Source organism: Prosopis cineraria, unplaced genomic scaffold (assembly GCF_029017545.1).
Source record: "Prosopis cineraria cultivar Desert tree isolate PC_DT_omini unplaced genomic scaffold, ASM2901754v1 PC10, whole genome shotgun sequence".
NCBI classification, from domain to species: domain Eukaryota; kingdom Viridiplantae; phylum Streptophyta; class Magnoliopsida; order Fabales; family Fabaceae; genus Prosopis; species Prosopis cineraria.
In genome coordinates, this window is record NW_026555341.1 from 13,423,145 (window position 1) to 13,440,576 (window position 17,432).

At 32.9% G+C, this 17,432-nt stretch overlaps 1 long non-coding RNA gene across 3 annotated transcripts; it reads left to right on the top strand.

The window, feature by feature from the left end:
* Positions 1–1,479: 1,479 nt before the first annotated feature.
* Positions 1,480–13,402, top strand: LOC129321758 (uncharacterized). 3 transcript variants are annotated; one of them, XR_008596089.1, is made up of 4 exons: positions 1,480–1,637; positions 1,741–1,929; positions 8,157–8,316; positions 13,082–13,402. It is a non-coding gene; the product is annotated as an uncharacterized LOC129321758 (long non-coding RNA). The 3 variants fall into 3 exon arrangements; XR_008596090.1 differs by having other exon boundaries at positions 1,481–1,929; positions 8,167–8,316; XR_008596088.1 differs by having other exon boundaries at positions 1,482–1,929.
* Positions 13,403–17,432: the final 4,030 nt, after the last annotated feature.

Genomic DNA, 17,432 nt, shown 5'->3' on the forward strand with positions numbered 1-17,432 from the left:
ATATTTATATGACTAGAATTAATTATTTTAACGCAAAATATTATTTTTATGCTAATTATATATATAATGTTCATTTTTAGCATAGGAAGGAGAAAAGAAACAATTTTTTGAAATATATGAGACAATAATATGCTACATAAGAAAATTTAGGGAGATAATAATGTAAAACAACAATTGATGATTTCATATTTTTTTTTTCATTTACAAGATGTTCTACTTCGCTTGCAAAGTTGGTTGAGAGAGAAGAAAAATATTTTAGCTTTGACTTTGAGATTTCTTTCAACTAGGAAGAAGTTTTTCTTTCATTCTAAGGGGCATTTCCATCTTTTCGTTTATGAAATTAATATATGAAAAGGATTAGAGGACTGTAGAATAAAAATGAAATCATTTGGTCCGTATGTGTTATAAATTTTACATAATGGTCCTTGGATGCTATTTTCTCTATATATATTTCTAATGCTGAATTTCTCGTGGACTCTTTCCTTGTCCAAACTAGAGCCATCATTAACACTACAATTAAAGCCTTTGTTACATTTAAATATTTGATGTAATTTTGTTTTCTCCAATGGCTAAAAAAAAAAGATGTAATTTTGTTTATCTTTGTTCATCGTTTGCTGCACAGCTTCCACAGTCAATGAAATTCCCATTTACTCCAAATATATATGTATAGAAAGAGAGAGAGAGCATTCGAGACCAAGTAAGAGTATGTGATATGTACCTTTTTTTCTCTTTATATCCAAGTTAATCTAAACAGTTAACTCCACACTAATTTTTTTTGAAAAAATAAACTTGAAACAAATTATTTACACAAAAATATTTTATATCTTTTATTAATATATTTAAAAAGATATAACAATACCCTATTGAGATATATTAACAAAAAAATGATAATAAAATCTCTTTAAATTACATAAATAACATTTTAATCTCTTAAAATATTATAATTTTCTTGATGTCCTTAAGAACTTATTTGTCATTAAGAAATTAATATAAATAAAAAAAATTACCTTTAACTCAAACATCGATTTCTATTCACAAATTTTTGTTTAATATTTACAACTTTTGTAATGATCCAAAGTTTTAAGTAAAATAAAAAAAATTACAATTAAAGATTTTGATTTGTATTTTGGTAATTTTTGGAGTAGAAGCTACAGGAAGAAATGGTGGCTTAGTAATATCTGTTGTGAGTATTTAAATTCTGGTTGTGATATTTTAGGAATTCCATTAGGGTTATAAATTATGACAAGAATTTCTAAATATATGATTACTAACCATGGAACCAATAGTCAAAGGAAAATTGACTGCTCAATGGAAGCAATGTTGGCCAATCATCCTCAACATGCGAGCTCGACATTTGACACGGCCAGTGGACATTTTATTTCTTCTTCATCTCAGCGAAATTACCAAAATACCCTACAAAATAATAAAATAAGTAAAAAAAAATCCGAAGTTGCAAAACAACGCTGGCGCGCGCACCGACATAAATGAAGCTACATCTCTCTCTTTTTCACTTCTATCGGATTTCTCTAGAATCAGTGACTGAGCCCAATCTTGTTCAACCTTCTTCCTTTTCCTCTTCATTCTTCCATCACCGGTAACCATGGAGGTGCTGTTCGCCGCTGTGGTGGTTCCTTGAGGTCACAATTTTATCCTCCCTTCTCTGCCTTGCATCATCCTGTTCGTTCTCTGATTTATCTTCACCGTTTCTGTTTGCGTCACTGGCGGAACTTTGGGAGTTAGGTTGCAGGAACTAGTTCTCTCTCTCTCTCTCTCTCTCAAGACCTTCTTCTTGGATCAGTGCTGGAATCTTCCTTCTCTATCAGCCTCGTGTGGGTGCAGTAGCTCGATTCTTCTTCCTCTGCTGTGTTCTAGTTGCCAGAATCTTCTTCTCCCTTAATTCTACGAGCTGCTGATCCAACGTGATGCTAGGTTCGAATCTTTACCTCCCTAGTCACTTTGTGTGTGTATTTTTATGTGGCTGGGACTGTAATTTTTCCTTGTTATTTGTTCTGCCTGTGCATACCTAAGTTAAGAGGGATTCTAAATCAAATGAAGATAGTTTGGGTTGATTTTTTTTTCTTGAATTTAAGTTAATTCTTATTGTAGAATTTGATTGGCAAAATATGATAAATCCAATAGTTAAATGGGATATTGTTGGGATGATATTTAAAAAGGAGAATTTAGAATTAGAAGCTGTCAAGAATTGGGAGTTAATTGGGCAAAAAAAAAAAAAAAACTTGTGTATGATAATGATTGAAGGTTATTTGGATCATAATTCTCGAATTACAGAAATTAGTTTGTAAGTAATAATTGGGATTTTGGATGGCTTACTAAATGTTTGATGAGACAAGATTTTGAACTATTGGTACAAATAAGTGATGAAGGTTTCATTGATTATATTATAAAGTAAGTTAATTACCTTCTATGATGGAGCTTGAGAAAATCAAGAAGTTGGCTTAATGGTGTATAAGTTAGTATTTGAACATGTTAAGTGAAATTATGAAATTTGTTGGATTAGTCTGGACCTTGAAGCACATGGGAACAAGAAAGAAATTTGTTATACTTGATAATATTTATGATATTGAATTAAAGGTGTTATAAGATCAGTTGTGACTATGTAAGATAAGAAATTGTACTATTTTGAATAAAGTATACTTTGTGAAGAATTATTAAAGAGCCTTAATAATAAATCACTTACTAGTTACTAAGGTAAGGAGGTAGGATTGAGATGAATATATTATTGAAGATGGGAGGAAGGAATAAGAAAGAATATGATTTTAAATTTGGTTGGTGGGTTAAGGATAAATAAGGGTTGACAGGACTTTGATATATTCTAGATTTTGTATTGGGTTCAAGAAGGTCAGTTAGAGATATGTGAATTAGAGCTTTTATTAAAGAAAGTTATTTGTTCTTTTGGGTTAGATAATAGAGTAGCTAAAGGAAAATTGAAAGGTGTTTAAAAAGAGTACATTATTATTGTGGGAGCTTATCAGGTAAGGGATAGCGTCTTAACTAATTTTTTCAATCAAAATTTCCTTTACTAAAATATTACATTTTTCTGCAAATCATTTTAATAGCAATAATGCGATTATTGGATATTTGTTGATTAAAATTACTTTATTTTGAGAAATTAACTTTACCAGATTTGAAATGTTATTTGATAAATTAAAACAACTTTAGACTTTAGTTGAGATTTTTATTCTATCAAATATCAGATTGATAGAGAGAATGACTCATGTGAGTTTGATTTTGAAAATAAAAATTTCATTCATTATTAATGATTTTTTTGCATATTTGAAATTGGATTTGAAAGTGACTTATTACAGAACACTGATTGTTAACGGCAGTTCCATTAGCCCTTGGTTCGCCATGGTTAATGACTAGCTAATTTGATTTTTGTGAGCTTTTTTCTCACGTTTTTTATTCGTAGGTCTTGTACTCGCGTTTGTTTTTGTGGTCTCAAGTCACATTTGGTTAGTATTATCTTTGTGGACTATGTGTCCACGTTTGTTTCATAGTTTCGACTGTGTTTGGTTACTTACTTTTATGGATTATGTATCCACGTTTGTTTTTGTGGCATAAGCCATGTTTGGTTATTTACCCTCGTGAACTGTGTGTCCACGTTTGTTAATTGTTCTGATAAGTCTCTAAAAATATGATTTTTATTTATTTGGTGATTTCATACTCCATTAGTTTAAATTAGTAAATATTACTACACTTATCTATTTTATTTATTTGTTCTCTTGAGATCAAGTGATAAGGATATTTGATACTATAAATTTAATGGTTTTAAATTTTATTTAAGGTTATATAGAATCCTTTAAGTTCAAAGTTTATGAAATATTTTATATGAATTTTTTGTCTCTTTAATTTATATAATCATTGTCATTTGTTCATTTTATCCTTTTAAATTTTATTAACATTGGGACGTTATTCATTGAGAAGCATTTGTTTGGTCTTAGATAGCATAATTGATGCTGTACGTCCTACTGACCTTTGAAGGGTATATTGTTGGTTTGATTAGAAGATATTTTAAGGATACCTTTTGATGTAAACATTTAAGTATGGGTTATATTTAAATTTATGATTAATTGCCCCACATTAGCTATAGATAGGATTATGATTTGTAATCTATTTGCTTGTCTGTTGTGGAGGAGTACAACTCTGCATTTTCAATGTGAGCTATATATGGTTGTTGTAGCAACTTCGAAAAGTCCTATTTATAAGGGAGTTTTGCTAAACTTTCTACTGGTAGTTTAGGAATTTTTATGAAAATATTGCAATTATTTCTAATTGTATTTCAAATAAATTAAAATATTAAATTATAGATTTCTTAATCAAAGCTTAAAGGATGTATGTTTATGCATATATCCCGTGCCAGTCATCCCTTATTTTCAGGGCGCGCAACTTTTCTTCTTAAAATCGCAAGAATTTAATAGCAATTCACAAGTTTGTATTTGAAATCCTGATATTCGTCAAGAATTGCAAATATCACATTTAAATGTAATCTTACAAATTTTTGTTGAATTCTTGCCGTTGTAAGAAGAAAAGTTGTGAATCTTAGAATAAAAACTTATGAATGACAAATAATATTTACAACACTTGAGAGATATAGAATTTCAAATACAAACTTATGAATTGCTGTTGAATTCTTGCGATTTTAAGAAAAAAAATTGTGAATCTTGGACAAATCTTGTGAATTACAATTGATATTTGAGTTAAGGATAATTTGATCATTTACATTAATTCCTTAATGACAAAAATTTTTTTTAGGAAGTTCAAGAGAATTATAGCATTTTGGGGGACTAAAATGTCTTTTACATAATTCAAAAAGATTTTATTGTCATTTCCCTATATTAACAGGAGTGCTATTGTAATATCCTGGAAATCTAAACCCAATTAATTAGGATTAATGAGGGTAATTAGTAAATTGATGACAAACAAGCATATTTGATCGTGACTTCAATACTAAATGTGGGTCCAGTAAGGTCGGGCCATCCAGGTAAGAGAAGAAGAGGAAAATTTGAATAAAAGTCCTATGTCACATGTCGTAGCGCATAGAGGCAATCGGTGTAAACTGGACCTTTCTGTGCCATGCACTGCGGCGGAAGGCTATGTGTGCTCGGCACACGACTAAAATTCTACTTAGACTAGTTTGTGTCTGAGTGTGAAATCAAAAGAAGAGAGTTAGAAAATGAAGAACACAAAATTGGTTTTGCTAGCGCACAACATTGGAGCTCATTGAAGATATTTAGAAGCTTCCCAATACCCAAGATAAAAAGTTTATGCCTTTCTCTTCCCTTCTCTGCCATATTTATGAGGAGCAAGGTTAGGGTTTAAGTTGGAGAGTGATTTTTGATCCATATGAGTTATGGGCCCAAACCTGTTGAGTAAAATGGATATAATGGAAGTGATTTAAAGTATTTAAACCCTATATTAATGGTTTTGTGAGTGGTTAGTTGGGAGGAGCTGTTAATATTCAAATTTAGTAATAAATGAAGATGTTGGGAGCATTTGTGGATCATTAATGGTGGTTTAATGACTTATTAATGATAATATAGGTCAAAGGAAATTAATGGCGAGTAAATTCATGGTTTTGGTTAAAAAAATGGAGAATGTGGAATAATAGTATTGAAAATTACCAAAGACGAGATAATAATGTTATCTTGTGAAATAATTGTAGACCATTGATTTGGCACCTTTTGAGCTTGGAAAGAAGCTTCGAAAGTTGGTATTGAGAGGAGTAAATCTTTGATCTCTCAAAAGTTTGAAGTAATTAAAGGAAAATCTAATGTGTATAGTTATATATTAATTAGACAATTGCTGAAATTGATGATTTGAAACTTGTTTAATGTGTAGAAAGTTATTGATGTAATTTTGGCAATGTGATAAATGTGTGTGAAATGGTTTGAGAAAATCAAGAACCTTACATGTGATGCATATATGTGTTTAATGATGATGATGGATAATATATCATTGTGAAAATATAGAAAACATGATATTGTGAAAATGTGTTATATGTAATTTAGAAGATGTAGAGTTTGTTGGGAGTGAGAAATTGATGTGAATATGACATAAGGTTGTGAAGTTGGTTATAAATGCATAATATGTAATATGTGCATAGCATGATTATTGGCGAGAGTTCGCCTAGGGAGAGGAGTAGATTAGTAAATCCACATGGTATTAGCGGCTCACTCATCAGATCAAGATTGGGGAAATGTGTTAAGGTGTAGGATTATAGTGTAAATCCTACTGCATGCCTCCTTATGTTAATTTATGTGTATTCAATATTATTAATTTCCCAACTAGGATTCATTTCATTATTTTGAGCTACATGCATTATTATTGTGAAATCTTTGTGTATTTTGTACCCTGGATTAGTAAGTTTTGGCTGTAAACCTTGTATAGGGCCAAAATAGTTGTGTAAGTTGTGCAATGTGTATTTTAAAATGTTTTGAAATGGATATTAATGAGTTGTGCGAAGATTATCCTTCCCTTTGTGTTTTATGAAATTAGGGGTTGAGTAGTAAATTTGTGTTATATGTGCATTCATATGGTTATGGTGTGTTGCATGAGTTCGATAGGGTTCATTGAGTATGGTCAAATGATTAGTGTAAGCTTTTAGCACTTGTATGTGAGTTTGGACACCCTTGTTAAGAGTTTTTGTGAAAAAAAAGAGTGAAATGGGTTTAGCTATCCAACTCTTTATAGAATATGAATTTGAGTATTAAACTTATGTCATTAGCTGGAGATAGAAGAAAACTCTCTGTAGACATCAAAATCACCTCAATCAAACGTAAGATGAAAATTTAGGATGAGTCAAAAGTTTTCTCCTTATGTAGTCCATTTGATAGAAAAATACAATAAAAATTGTACAATGTGCTGCGGCGCATGACGCCTTATGTCGCAACATGGCACAAAGGCTTGAAAGTCATGGCACATCTATAGTGAGTCACAATACACATGCCATTTTCTGCATAATTTACAGTTTTGAGTTTTAAATCAAATGATTTGATTCATATTTGAATCCCAAGCTTCCGCTAAGGTTTTAAAACTTTTATTTTAGGCATAATGCATGTGAATGGGAGTATTTTAAATGTTGACATCTTGGGATGCCATAGGTAAATGATAAACTTAGTTTATCCCATTGCATTTATTTGAAATTGTTTCTTCCATTTGTAAATTGTGAAAACTTGGTTATTCTTATTGGGTTTAAGCCCATGATTACCTTAATTTTGGGATAATTGGTGATTAGAGTAGGGAGATTACAAATGTTGTCATCATTTTCTTAATTAAGGTTTTGTTTCACTAGATTTTCTTAGTAAAGTTTTTAATAAGACAACTTCAAATTGTAATATACTTGATCCTTTTTATTTACTAGGATTTTGTCTTATAAGGTTTTTTCTAATAAAATTTTAATCAGTCATAGTATTTGTTATGGATAGTTTAAAAGGAGTGTTATGTATATGTCTATAACTTCTCCCTACTCTTAAATTTTGCAATGCCATACTCCATAACCTCTTTGATAAAAGGCTTTTAGCAATTTTCCTTAATTATGGTTGATATCCAAAAACTCAATGGTTGCATACCACACACTCAAAGCTAAAATAGAGTATATTTATATTGATTAATGTTGTTATTTATTCCAATGAAACTTTTAAATATAATTGAAAGCCTAGAAGCTATTTACCATGTATTTTACACACCAAATGAATGAGAATCACTTCTCATTTACTCTTCATTTCTTTCTTGTATTCTTTATCTCCATTATTGAAATCTTGTTTGTCTTCTTATTTTCTTATATTTTGTTTTTTTCATAACAATAAATAAATATATGTATGTACACAAAAAAATTTGCCTCCCTAAATTTTCATGCTTGGTCCACAAGGATAATAAAATATCATGAGTTTGCCTGTGTAATATCCCAAAAATTTTAAGACTCATATTTATTTTAAAAAAATAACATAAAATATCTATAATTAAATTAAAGTTTAGAATAATTTGATAGAGGTCTAGAGTTTGAATTTTTCTCAGCAAAAGTTTGGTTTTATTTGATTTTTAACTATGGAAAAAATTACCAAAGTTGACTCGGGTTTTTGTGTTATAATAAAAAATATTGGGCCTTTTCTTGTAATTTCCCTAAAGTTTTATATCAGCTTTCTTAAGGAGAAAACAGATGCAGAAACTGAATTGGAAAGGAAAAGAAAGGAAACATACGAGACAGAGAGAGAGAGAGGAAGAAGAGAAGAGAAAGAGAAGGAGTTAAGCTTGAATCTAGGAGGCTTTGCAACCATTGTGAGCTCGGCTATATAATAGGTAAACTCCCTATTTCAATCCTCTTTCTTTTCTCTTGATTTTTGCAATTTTTGGAAGAGGGAATTTCTAGATTTTGATCCCAAAGACTTTATTCTTGTAAGCTTTTGTTTCTTTGGATCCTAGGGAGGATGTTTTAAGTTTCTTTATGGTGTTTCAATGTTTTGAGTGGATAATTGGATGAAAAGAGGTGTTTTGGGCGCAAATCAAACCCCAAGAGGTTGGGTTTTGCTCTTCAATGATTTAAGTCTATTGATTTAGTTATAATTTTAACTCCGCCTATGTTTATAACCAATCCCAAGCCCGGGTAAAGGAGGTGGGTTGTGTTAGGCCATCAACAGTCAATGTAAAACTTTGTTGAATCTATCATGAACATGGACAATAGACGTTATGATGTTAATGCTAGGTCGTTGCCCGTAAGTAACGCGCTGCATGGCTCGAGTACAGTGATAAGTGAGTTAGAGCTGCTGCATCGGCGCCCAGATGTAGTGTTAAATGAGCAAGGGCTACCGCGTTATTCTGGACGCATGCGGCTAAAGAAGTTAGTCCATGATAATAAAATTAGATTTGGTACTTGGAATGTTGGGACATTGAATTGTAAATCTGTAGAGGTTGTAGGGGTTATGATTCAAAGGAAAATCAATATCTTTTGCCTGCAAGAAACAAAATGGTGTAGAGAAAAGTTAAGGATATTCAAGGTTTCAAACTTTGGTATACAGGAAAAGTAAGTGCACGCAATGGAGTAGGCATCATTATAGATAAGGAGTGGAAGAAGAACGTTGTAGAAGTTAGCAGAATTGGAGACAGAATTCTTTCCTTAAAAATGATAATTGGACGTGAGACTGTTAATATTGTTAGCGTTTATGCACCGCAAGTCGGGACAGAAGCCAGTCTTAAGGAATTATTTTAGGAGGATCTGGAGGGGTTGATTCGACACATACCACAGAGTGAAAAGATTTTTATTGGAGGAGACTTTAATGGGCATGTCGGGAGGGAAGCTGATCAGTATGTGAGGGTGCATGGTGGTTTTGATTTTGGAGAGCTAAACAATGAAGGACAAACTCTTCTTGATTTCTCATTGGCGTATGATTTTAAGATTGCCAACACTTGTTTCAAGAAGAGAGATGAGCATCTCATCACTTACAAAAGTGGAGCCTCAAGGTCACAGATTGATTTTCTTTTGGTTAGGAACACAGATAGAAGACTTTGTAAAAATTGCAAGGTGATTCTCGAAGATGCTGTAACGACACAATATCGGGTCCTAGTCCTTGATGTGTGTATTATGAGTAAAATTCAAAAACGTCAACAAGTAGTAGCACCATGGATTAGGTGGTGGCAATTAAAAGGTGAGAAGCAAGATATTTTCAAGCAAAATCTTTTAGATAAAGGAATTTGGGAATCTCAAAGAAGTGCTAACATCATGTGGGAGGATATGGCTAAAAAGATACGGAAGGTTGCAAAAGTAGTTTTGGGAGAATCAAAAGGTTTTGGTCTGAGAGATAAGGAGTCTTGGTGGTGGAATAATAGTGTACAGGATAAAATCAAGTATAAGAAGAACTGTTTTAAAGCCATACATTTGTGTAACAATGAGGAAAATTAGGAGAGGTACTGTATGGCTAAGAAGGAAACTAAGAGAGCTGTGGGTGAAGCTCGTTCTAAAGCTTTTGAAGAATTTTATAAGAGCCTTGAGACGAAGGAAGGAGAGCAAAATATTTATAAGATTGCCAAGAGTAGGGAAAGAAAATCAAGAGATCTAGAACAGGTAAGGTGTATTAAGGATGAAGAGGGAAGAACTTTAGTTACAGATGATGAAATTAAAAATAGATGGGAGACTTACTTTTCTAAACTTTTCAATGATGGAGAGGGTTCATCTAGTAACTTGGAGGATTTAGTAACTGGTGAAGGAGAACAAAATTTGTCATTCTATCGAATAATACGTGATAAGGAGGTAAAGGAAGCTCTTAAGAAAATGGCAAATGATAGAGCCAACGGACCTGATTGTATATCTATCGAAGCGTGGAAATGTTTAGGTGAAGAAGGGGTGAGATGGTTAACCAAGTTATTTAATGTGATTTTACGATCCAAGAAAATGCTTGATGAGTGGAGGAGAAGTACATTAATTCATATTTATAAAAATAAAGGAGATATTCAGAATTGTACTAACTATAGAGGGATTAAACTCATAAGGCACACAATAAAATTGTGGGAGAAAGTAATTGAGCACAAATTGAGATTGGAGACAAGTATTTTTGAGAATCAGTTTGGTTTTATGCCAGGTTGATCAACTACAAAGGCGATTTATCTACTAAGGGGATTAATGAAAAAGTATCATTGTAAAGATAAAGATCTACACATGGTTTTTATTGATTTGAAAAAAGCTTATGACCGTATATCAAGAGAAGTACTTTGGAAAGCGTTAGAAAAAAAGGGAGTACGGATTGCTTATATTAAAGCCATACAAGATATGTATGAGGGGGTAAAAACTAGTATAAGAACGCCTAGTGGTCAAACAAAGGATTTTCCTATAAAGATTGGACTACATCAGGGATCATCTCTGAGTCCTTATTTGTTCAACTTGATCTTAAATATTTTGATGGAACATATTCAAGGGGAAATTCTGAAATGTATGCTCTTCGCGGATGATATAGTTCTTATAGCAGAAACAAGAGAAGAGGTTAATTGCAGACTTGAGTTATGGAGGAGGACATTGGAGTTGAAAGGTTTTCGTCTGAGTAGAAGTAAGACGGAATATTTATATTGTAAATTTGGTAAAGGACTATTCGACAATAATTTGGAAGTAAAATTAGGAGATCAAATTATACCTCAAGTGGAAAAGTTTAGATATTTGGGAGCCATTATTTAAAATAATGGCGAAATCAGTGGAGATATTTCATATAGAATTCAAGCTGGGTGGTTTAATTGGAGAAAAGCTAAAGGAGTTATTTGCGATCGTAAGGTGCCTAATAAACTTAAAGGAAAGTTTTATCGCACTGCTATCAGACCGGCAATGTTATATAGTAGTGAATGTTGGGCTCTAATGGGACAGCAAGAGCATAAAGTTGGAGTAGCAGAGATGAGAATGTTACGATGGATGTGCGGACATACACGTAAAGATAAAATTCGAAATGAGCACGTATGCTAAAAAGTGAGGGTGGCACCTATTAAGGAAAAAATGGTATAAAATCGGTTGAGATGGTTTGGGCATATACAAAGAAGACCAAGAGAGGCACCAGTGAGACGAGTGGAACATATAACTTTGAGTCTGATTAAAAGAGGTAGAGGAAGGTCTAAGAGAACACTCTTGGAAGTTATTGAATGCGATCTTTTAATTAATAATATTCCTAAAAGCTTGATAAATGATAGAGCACAATGGCGTCTTGCAATCCATGTAGCCGACCCCACCTAGTGGGATAAAGGCTTGTTGTTGTTGTTGTTGTTGTTGATTTAGTTATAATTTTACCATTTGAGCCCAATAAGATTTAAATTAAGGGTTAGTTTTCATTATAAGGGCTAATGGTGAAAGTTGGTGACACTAAGTGAAGGTTTTTAATTAATTAAAAATTATATAAACTGGAAATTAGCCTAGCGATGGCTAATAAATGGTTTTGGTGGTTAAGTGATACTATGTGAATGGTTGGTTTAATATATGGACCATTAGGATGGATTATGATTCATTGACCCAAGTTGTGTGGTATGACTTATAGTCTTTATTAATGCTATTTGTCATTATAAGTGATATAGATCACTTATATGTTGTAGAGATTGTTAGTAAAATTTGTTCGAAAGTTAAGAAACAAGTCGAGTCCTATTTTATACAAGAGGAACCCTTTTGGTACCAAATAGTTGAGGTAACAGGAGAATTTATATTTCTTATTACTTTGTTTTAGCTATTTTTAAATAAATATTATTAGCTATCATGCATTACATGTTTTAAAAGATTAAATGTGCTTTATAAGGGGTTACGGTGTACTACTTTGATTATAGTACAAATATGTTTTCTAATTGTTTAACAACAATGTTTTTATGGAAATGAGATTTGTTTATATGTATTTTAATCATAAGGAATAGAAGTTGCACTTAAGGAAGTGTAACTAAGTAAGGTACCTTAGATAGGCTAAGGAACCATTTAAGGGAGATTTATAAATGTTATACTACCTTAGAGTGTTGAAGTGGTCAATACTCAGGAAAGGTAGACACGAATAAAAAGCCTCAGTGGGAGTTCACCAATGAGAAGGTGTGGACTTTTGATATTCTATGGTACACTACCAGTACTCAGTATTGCCTTACATATTGTGGGTTCAATGTACTAAAGTGGTTAGTGTATTGAGTGTTCGACACCTCTTAGTGGGGGAGGGAATCCAACATATAAAGTGTGAGGTTAAGTGCCTAGGCTAAGGTAGCCCTCATATAGAGAGTAAGTCGAGCTAGCTCTGGGAGGGAGTTAGCTTCGACTGCTTAGGATTCACGTCGAAGGGGCATAGGCAGTTCGGTGGATTAGATCATGCCTTAGATTATGTTTTGTTCTTGTGGAGCTACAAGTAGGTATAAGGTTTACCTGCGAGTTAAAGAGTACTAAGGGGCCTTCTGTTGGTCATGAAAGGCCATACTGGCCTACGTCATGCATTTATGCATTTTAAATGGCTAAATTATATACTATGTTGAATTTATTATTCATTTATTTGATTATGGCTTACTTTGTAATAATCAATTTAGATTTCTCCGTTACTGAGACTGTGGTTGTCTCACCCCTTTCTTTTCAATATTCTAGGTTCAGGCGAAGGAACCAGTGGAGGACGGGGAAAGGAGCAGAGCTAGGGGTTGTTTGTGAATTATAAAGAACTGTAACCCCTTTCTTTTGAGCAAATCTATTGTAATGTATTTAGGATTATGGTGCCAGTAGGATATGATTATGTATATGTCTGTGAGTATGTGTGAATTGTATGGCTTGTATATGAATTTTTTTTTTGCTTGTAGACTTGTGGCTAGGAAACTTAGCTATAGTGTGTGGCTTTGATGGATTTATTTAGTAGACCAAGTTTTCACTACAAGAAAATATTTATTTTGGTATATATATGATTTCACAAGCAAATGTAAAGTGGTCGCATTGCAAATGGTGTGTTATGGGCAAACATATACCTTGAATAGAGAGAGTGGGTGCGTAGGCCTCGCAGAGATCTCTGAGTCAAGTGAAAATGTTTAGCGTGTGTATTCATATGTGTATATGATATTTGGAATAGTTTTTGGCCACTCTTGTGTGATTTGTGCATTTTGGAGGTTTAGGGTCCATTTTGAGAAATGGCACCTGGGTGGTCAAATTTTGGTATAAAGGAGTTTTCTATCATTTAAATGTTATATCTGGTATTTTTAGTCCTACTTGACGTGTCCAAAGTGTTTCCACAAGTTCGTGACCATTAGGATGAGATTTGGATAATTTTGAAAATAGTTTTTATCAAAAACCTATACTTTTGTATCCAGGTGTCCAAATCTTAATCCATCAGTTGGATGTTTCCAAAATTTGGTATGCTAATAGTACTATTTAAAAGTGACATGTGGCCTTTGGAATCGCTCCGATCAGAAGTCAGATGATGAAATGGTGCACCCCAAAAATTAGTCTAGAGGTGCTGTCATGACAACAAAAATAGCTAATCTTTTAACATGTCTAATTTTTAATCCGACCATTGGATCATTTTAAAATTTGGTACACTTATAGTACCCTTTGAATTTGACGTGTGAGCTTTAAAATCACTTTGATTGGTGGTTGAATGACGAAACGACACCTCCCGAAAGTTGGCCCAGGAGGGCTGTCATGACAACAATTTAATGCTGTCATGACAGCATCTTTTTATTCCACTTTCATCTAGCTTGCTTCCGTGCACTATAGGTAGAACCTATAAATTTTTTTAATTTTTTAAATGATTTATGTCTTAAGTTGGTTAGAAGATCAACTCCTTAACCACACTTAGTTTATTTGAATTATGTGATTTTTGGATAACACTCGAGGCAAGTGTTACAGCCTGAATCAGTTTTATATATAAGTTTAGGGTTGATTTGCTCATTTTAAATTAAATAATAAAATAGCTTTGATAATGAGTTATAAATAGATACCTATGGATAGAGTTGGTGTATGATTAGTTGAGGAAACAGAGTTGTTATTACACTCCAGGAGAGTTGTCTGACTAGTGAGGGTCAGAAGATTTCCTCCCTCATGTCATATCTATTTTCCTCTACTAACTCTCATTAAATTTAGAATTTGCCCAATATGGTGATTAATTATATCCCATAGACCCACGCAGAACTTAATGAGTGCTTGTCTTGACTACTCAACTACTCAAATCTTCTCTCCAACGGAGAACACACAATTTTCAGAAAGAAAAAAATGACAGTGATGACAAGAACTTATATAAGTCTTTCATTTTATGTTTTGATAAGAACCTAAAAATGTTATTACATATTTTGCCTGACACAACTATATGAAATTTAAGCCATTACTATTAAAATGCCAATAGGGGTCATTTCTGTGGAAAGAGGATATGATTTTGGATTCAATAAGAGAGATTTAAAGGAGTTCCTAAATCTAAATTAAGGAAGCTGGTCATATTATGAGCTAAATTGAGAATCTTGTAATTTTTTTATCTATTTTTTTCATTTTATTTTCGTATTACTAACATTTTGATCTCATTTCAATGATAATAGGTAGCTTTGCAATATTTGTTGTGTAATGAAAAAAGAAAATACATTTAGATTTTTATTGTAACATCTTAAGTTTTCTCATTAGTAATTATTAGTGTTTTTAAGAGTAATTTGGTCAATTTAGATAAATTGTTATTTAGTGAGGTTTATTGAGACTAATATGGTTTTTGGATCCTTGGACGGTCTTAGAAGAGGGCTAAGTTAAGGTTCAAGCAAGCCATGGCACAGAATGGAGTTTAAAATTTTATGAGGCTTTCTATGCCATACACCGTGGCAGGCGTGATGAAGTGGCACGGTGCACACACAAAATCATTGCTTATCAGATCATGGGAACAGACCGAAAACAGAAAAGAGAAGAAGGAAAAATGAGAGAGCGATGGAGGAAAGCCTATGGTCTATCAGGGCACGATCCCTGGGCTACTTTGAGGAAATTTAGAGCTTGAATCATCATTGGATAAGTTGTACATTCTCTCTTCCCCTCTTTTGTTCGAAAACCTGAACATTTGGGATAATGGGGGCTTTAATTTTAGTTCTTTTGGGTTTAGACCAAACCCATTAGTTTATTTAAGATCTTGGAGAGTTAAATCAAGCTTTTACCCTTAAGTTTATGAGTTTTGTGGTAATTGAGAATTTTTGATAAGGGTTTGGACGAACCTTAAGTATAATTTGAGGATTTTGAGACAATGTGGGATATTGATTAGCGAATTTGGTGTGTTAGAATGTTTAATAAGATGGTTAGAGTGTGTGAGAATGGTTAGCATTGTTAGAAAAGGAAGTTGAGTATTTTAGACACTTAGAACCTAGAGAATTCAGGGTTACCCAGAGTGATAATTGACGATTGTCACTTATTGGTGTAGATTGAGCATTTCTCAGGCCATGTCATGGGTATAAAACATGTGGAGTTAACATTGAGTCACGGTAACCTTTTTTGTGTGACAAAGGATTGAGGTAACCATATAGTTTATTATGTTTATTAACTATTATAATTGTGTAAAAGTAATTACCAATGATAAAGTTGTGGTTCAAAATGTTTTGTGTATAATTTGACATTGCAAATGATTTTAGCATGAAAAAGTAATTTGTCAATGGTTGTTGATTTTAATTGAAATGTATATATATATATGTAATAAGTTTGTGATGTGAAAATGTGATGAAAAGTAGTGAAAATTATGAAAGAGTATGATCTTAGGGGGTAGGAATTCACCTGAGATATGTGAGGATATGTGTGTGTGTAGAGATATATGAGTGAAAAATTCATATGGTTGGACTGATATCATGGGACATCCAGTGCAGCATTATATAGGACTGTTACCATGGGACATCTTGGCAGTATAGCAACTCCCTAGTACCTATTAGAGTGTGGTTAGGAGTCAACAACGCTTCTATTACAAGTATGTGAAGAGGGAAAAATCATAGTCTGTAGGTGAGTTAGATTTCTTTTGGCCGGGTATTTCTATCACTGAAAGTGTGCTCGGGTTAACAAGTAGTTGATCCAAGAGAGCTTATGGTTTCATGTCGGGGAGCATTGGAGGTTCGGTGGTTAGAAGGTCATGCTAGTGTGAAATTATATGTTTTATGGTGAAAAGATACACTCATCTCTTAATTATGGTATACTTGTTATTACTTTAGTTTTGATACTTTTTCATGGTTATTTGTGGTAATAAATATTTGATGAGCTATATTTGTTACTAAAATGTTTGTCTTACCCCATGGTTATATTTTACAGGTAAGGGCTCCAATAGGGACAAGGGGAAGGAAGGAGCATTTAAAGAGTGAAGAGCATCATTGTATAGCTCTTCCCTTTTTCCTTTTTGGTTTTGTAACAAATATTGTCACTATATATTGTCAACTTAGGAACATGACATTATTTGGATATTACTTGTGTAAATCTTGTGATAAATATGTATATCTTGGTCTAAGTTTGATATATTGGATTAAGTGTGTGCTTGGCCAAGTTATATTTACAAGTGATATATATTTCAAGTGTTTTGAGTGTCAAAATGATCAATTGATTGATGTGTTGAATTTTGTCCACCTTATTGTGTTACTCTCCAATGACGGTTTGGTGGTCATTTTGAGCGTGATTGCTTAATTGTGTGCTATGAATGGATTGTTATGTGGTATGTGGTTGCATTTGAGGTGATCAAGGTGTCTTTGGGGCTAATGGCATTGTGTATTGTGAGTTGGACACCATAGTATGTGTTTGTTGTAAAAACAAACCATTTTGGGTTTAGGTGTTCGTCTTTTAAACAGATAATTGTTTGAGTGTGAGATGGTGCCATTAGCTAGAGGACTCAAAGAGTTTCGTGTGGACACTTAAACCGCTCAAATCGAATGTTGAATGGCGAAATGGTGAGCTCTAAAAGTTCGGAGAAAAGTCATGACAATAATCTACTATCATGATAGCAGGTGTGCACCACAGCGCATGA